Here is a 5,978-nt window from a genome sequence, read left to right on the forward strand (position 1 = left end):
ATAGAGGGTTGCACCGAACCAGCTGAATTTGAAGAAGACGAAAGGAAATCACTCTCTCCTTTGATTGAATACCACCTTCCTAAACAAACAACTACAAAGTGCATGAAAGAGCAGAGAAATCAATTCACCGTCTACATTAGAGAAACTGAAGAGGTTTTCCAGTGTGAAATGAAAGAGAATTCTTTCATATTTGGAATGTTTCATCCACAGTGATGTGAGAGCTCCTGTTCTCTCATAAATCAAGATTCTATCCTTCATAAATTTTGCTTCTCAGCTCAATGTGCATGCGATACTATCTTTGTTTACCTAAAATAATAATTTGTTCAGTGATTTCTTGTGTTGTGAGGGGAACTGCTTCAATCTCTTATTTTGGCTCTGGGTTTTATGGAATTGTAAATTTCATTTGCCTGGAACATGTATTTATTCATAATGTGAAAGTGATTAGAACAGAACTATCTCTCACAAAAACTTAACAAAACCTTTAATTTTGTGTTGCATTGTTGTAACATAATTTATTGTTTAAAGCAGCGTCAAATGATTCTGGATTTTATAACTGTATCCGGAAGATCATATGTTCTGCATGTGCTCTTAACTGACAAGCCAAGGAATAATGGATACAAAGAAATTCCTCATGGTGGTTTTGTCCAATAACAACCAGCCCCAGTCTCTCACAGAATATAATAGGTTGTAAGAACTAATGCATTTTATTTCTTCTGATAAATGTTGTTAAAGGTTTCCTACAGACCTTTGTAAAGTCTGTGTTCGATGAAAGCACTAGCTTTGCAAAAAAAAAAAAAAAAAAAAAAAAACAGAACTTGACATCTGTAATATGTCCCCTGGGATGCATTAGGCTTGCCATGTTTTCCAATGTCAAGCGCTAGAGAAACCCCAGAGCAGGCATATAGTGTATGTCATTGTGATTTCATACGCCAGCACATGAAGCCATAAGTTTGCTTCCCACCGCTGTTGGAACATAATTGCCATTTAGACTCAATTCATTCCCTTTACATTCTCCAGTAAATCACTGAACAAATAGTGCTGTTAGGTCACAATGTTACTTCTGGGTTCACAGCACTTCACCAATCAGTCAAAGCAATAGACTGTATCCTGCTTAAACACCATTAAATCTCCTGTATGGCTGCTCAAAGACTATCAAACAACTGGAGGGTATTCAGCAGGGAGAAAAAAGAAATACACATTGATATGTGTTGTGGTAGGGACTTATCAAATGATACACTGCCTCATACGGCAACCGCAAAAAAGAACTTTCTGACATTTCTGAAAACGCTTTTACTTTCCATGACACAATATAACAAAGAAAAGAACCACACTTATATTTTTGTTTAATTGAACACTGAGCCCACTTGACTAAATATACTGAGCACTGCCCAGTTTAAAGCCTTTTGAAGCAATTCTGTGTTTAATATGGGTTAAAGAAAGAAAGCAACAGCGATTTTGGGAAATTAATCTTTCATTCTTAATCAGAAATCTGTGATACTTTTAATTAGATTTATTTGTTTCAGCCTACAGCTTAAAGAGTGTTTTTCATGCAACACATTTATCTGGATTTACAGGTCTAATTTCTTTTCAGCTGTGTGCTTTATTTATTTATTTTGAATGATTCTTGGTTTCTTGAATCTCCTGTTAACCCTTCAAGCCCAGAAGGCAGTTTTAGAGTAGTTTTTTTCTTTTCTTTTCTGAGTGACACACAAAAGTAAAGCCAGCAGCCATATCACTCTATAGCCCAAGACCGTCCTTCGGATGAAACAGCACCATCATTAAAGTCATTAAAAATTCCAGGATGTCCTTCGAAAAAGAGTAGGGGTGTAACTCGAGCACTATTTTCCAAGTTTTCTAATGCCATTCGATTAGTTTAATGCGAGGGACAAGCGAATATTTAAGTTGTTAAATTAAAGTTAATTTTAGGAAACTCTCCCCTCTGCTGCGACTGTCAGTCATTCTCCATTCAGCGTTCAAAACTGCATGTCACGTTTGATTACGACAGCCAGCAAAACTCTCTCCAAGATTATTCATTATTCCCATTATTATACTTGATCTGTAGATAAAAGGCCTATTGTTTTGCATAAAGTGACTTTATCTTGCTGGAGTTTATTGCTGTTTCTAATGATGTGGTACTCAGAGGTAGATATATGGAAGTAAAATAATGCCAAATGTTTTTTGAAACAAAAAAGCTTGTTGCACTATTTAAAAATTAAAATAAAATAAATGCATTGCATTGCATTAATCGTGCTTGCATTTTGCAACCCTGTATCACATGAAATACGTTCTGAGGAAACTATTTTGCAAATCGCAATTACGTTACATGCCAACATATAAGCAGTGCTATTACGTTGGTCCTTAACCTAATATAAGCAGTGCTATTACGTTGGCCCTTAACCTAATATAGCCAATCTATTGCAGTGCTATTACGTTTGTCCTGAACATAATACATCCAAAGCAGGTTTCTTTTCACACGTAGCAGCTAATGCTGTTCATTTTGTTTTAATTATTTACTCCCTTTTTTCTCATTGGGCTACAAAATATTATCTATGCCAGGGCGAGTCAAATGGCAGCACACAGATCATTTTTATCTGGCCCTCCAACTGGTTTTTGATGTTTAAAACCCCTCGCAATCTGATATCAAAGTCCCCGCAAAGGTTTAGCGCGTTCAGCGGTGAGTTTAACAACGCATGTGATCATTCAGCGGTGAGTTTAACAACGCACGTGATCATTCAGCGGTGAGTTTAACAACGCACGTGATCTCACGGCAGTTCGTGATATGGTCACGTAATTTAATCTATTGATTTGTGCCACGGACACGTTTATTTCGTTATTTTCGTAATACCAGCACGTTTTTTAAACGAATGTATTTTCAATGGGAAGCGTCTTTCGTGATAATAACAGCACGATTCTTTCTGCCTGGCTGTCGGCTGCAGCAGAGAAGCAGTTTAATCAACATTTATTCACGAGATCTTATGTATTTTTTTTATGTTATTATTTTGGTCTTATTGCCAGGGAAGCTGGTTTGCTTTGCTGTTTATTGATTTTCTAAAATTATATTTTATCAGTAGGAAATCGCGCTGAAGAAGTCTCGTTCCGAACACATCGCGATATTTGGCATCAGTTCACGTGTGTCAGATGTTGGTAAGTAAATACCTAAATACGCTATCCTAATGTGTGATATCATGTCTATCTGCCATTATATCTGCCATCTCCACGGAGACTTTGCGTTTCATTGCTTTCTAATTCAAAACAGGGTGATTAACACTGCCTGTCACGTGACGTGCTATAGGCCTAGATATTCATATCAGATTAAAAATAGTACAATTAGTTCCAAAGTTGTATTTGTAGTAGAAGCACAGTAAAAACAACACTTACCATGCTTTTACCACAGTAACATCAGTTTTACTGTGATAAGTGTAGTAAAAAGACAGTAATCACAAAACTTACCATGCTTTTACCACACTATTTGTAGTTTTAATGTGGTACTTATTGTAAATGCACAGTAACCACAACACTTACCATGCTTTTACCACAGTAACCATAGTTTTACTGTGATAGGTGTGGTAAAAGGACAGTAACCACAAAACTTACCATGCTTTAAACCTCAGTAACCTTAGTTTTACTGTGATTGGTTTAGTAAGGACAGTAATCACAAAACTTACCATGCTTTTACCTCAGTATTGATAGTTTTAAAGTGATATTTGTTGTAAATGCATATTAACCACAACACTTGCCATGCTTGTAAGGCTTTATAATGTAACATCCAATATTTGTAAGGTAAATCAGTACTTTTCCCTTTAAATAATCCTATATATTATACATAATGATATTTTCTTTTCTCTTTTTTCAGCTGAAAAGACCAAAAGGGCCTTTCGGACTCAGTCATTCCATTATTGTTTGAGGAGAAGTAAACGGAGGAGACGGACAGCTGCAAAGGCAAATATTCGCAATGGTATGTATGTGTTGGTTTTAACCCTAAATCAAAAATTTTATCAAGCATTTCTTGTTTCTTAAAACTTTTCTCACAAAACCCATAGCCCAATCAGTACAAACATAGTCTGAAAGTCTTAATAATTCACAAGATTTAACAAGTTGTCAAATCCGTACGATACTCGTACATATTTGTATACTCGTACACAATCCTGGAGCTTTTACTCCTAGTGCTGTCATTGGCTACTGCCTCAATTCCTGTACATATTTATCGCGATATTTGTAAATCAGTTGCGCCACTTCTTGGAAAGTTGTCGGATGTCACACACACTGTCAGAAAGTTTATATTAATTGCAAATTGGTCTCCGTCTGTTTATGTTCCAGTGATACATGATGTCTCTCCACACCTCATAACCTACCTCTGTTTGCAAGAGTGGAAAAGCTTATCTGACTTGTCACATGACATCAGATACTCGATTATTTATATATAACTGTCCCGTTTGCATGTAAATCATTTTCATGATTATTGCTTGCTATTAAAGACATACTTTTATTCATAGAAATGCCCACATATCAGTGAACTTATTACATAAAAATGCTTTTAACATTTAATTATGCAACACTCTTTACAGAAAACATATCCTACAGTTATAAACTCACAACGGCATCATCAAGTCCTGTGCTGGGCAACAACTGTCCTCCAACGTATTCGATCCGTGGCCAGGTTCTTCACATCTTCCCATGGGACACTGACATTCTTCAGGTCTTCGTGAAACATCTGTCTCCATGTCTTCCTTGGTCTTCCCTGTCTCCTGCATCCTCCTGGTGGTGTCCACTTCATCACTGTGTTTGGGTGTTGTTGTTTGGGCATGCGTAGGATGTGTCCAGCGAGGTGCACCCTTTGCTCTGTCACAGTTTCTGAAAGTCTTCATGTGGAGTCCCACTCCTCCTCAGGATCTCTTTGATATATGCAGAACCAATATTGAAAATAGTGATTTATCTTTTTCCATATTGTTAAAGCATTTTGTTTTCTCTTTTCAGCTTCATAAATTGTACTTGATTTCTGCCTAATGCCTTTATCAAAAAAGTGTCAGTGTTCATCAGGTGTTTTGCTAAAGGACATATTCATTGCATAGTTACAATAAAAGTGACCAATAATCACAAGGATATAGAATGAAAGTTGAGAATGTAAAATGTTGTGCTTATGTTTTTGCCTATTTGTTATTTAAAGCGAAGAAACAAATGTATGTTTACATAACAAACTTGAATCTCATCTCTTGGTTTGTAAATATATTCAACTTCATCATAGCAATTTTTTTAACGTTAATGTATGTGTCACTATAATAGATTGCTCCTGTATCTGGATATTTTTAATTAACTGATTTTTATACTGTTGTGCAGTAGTTTTGGCACTACATTTGTCTTTAAACAGTTTGACATTAAATATTGGAATAAGCTTTCAGAATGGTGTCCATTCATTGTGCTTTTGTTACATTTATTTGAATATAATTGATATACCTTTAATATACTATACATACACTGTAAATGTTAGAAGCACTTTAGTACATGTAATTATCTTTAATTAAAATACTGCAAAACTACCCCTGCTGTAGGACATTGCTTAGAAAAAAGTTTTTCTTTCAAATTTATTTATGCATCAGTCCAAGCTAATTTGTGTCATTGATCATGTGACCTCATTTTTGGATGGTAAGCACACAAAGGAGTCTTTTGTTTTTAAATATGAGTTTTATAATTTAATTAGAAGGAATGCATGTTTAACAGCCTAAATATAAAATATTTAAGGTATCTATCCCCGCAGCCGGAACCAGAAGAGATCTGTCATCGTTTACCATAAACCAGGGCATGTAAGTGTGACGCATCTGTTCAGCTGGGTTGTTATTGGCTGTGACTTTATCGCAGAACTCGCTGTGATTGGACAATCGTTTAACCCATATAAAACGGCGCTTCATGTTACAAAGTATGTTTTGGTGTTATTATTACGTTAGTTATACATTAAGCTAACTATAAAGTGTCTCTATGTTGTG

At 35.7% G+C, this 5,978-nt stretch overlaps 1 long non-coding RNA gene across 1 annotated transcript; it reads left to right on the forward strand.

The window, feature by feature from the left end:
* The first annotated feature begins 3,058 nt into the window (after positions 1–3,058).
* LOC311284317 lies at positions 3,059–5,390 on the forward strand. The gene is made up of 3 exons (XR_014626194.1): positions 3,059–3,144; positions 3,854–3,955; positions 4,566–5,390. It is a non-coding gene; the product is annotated as an uncharacterized lncRNA (long non-coding RNA).
* The last annotated feature ends 588 nt before the right edge of the window (positions 5,391–5,978 follow it).

The sequence above is a fragment of the Rutilus rutilus genome (genome assembly GCF_951802725.1).
Source record: "Rutilus rutilus genome assembly, chromosome: 24".
Classification (NCBI taxonomy): domain Eukaryota; kingdom Metazoa; phylum Chordata; class Actinopteri; order Cypriniformes; family Leuciscidae; genus Rutilus; species Rutilus rutilus.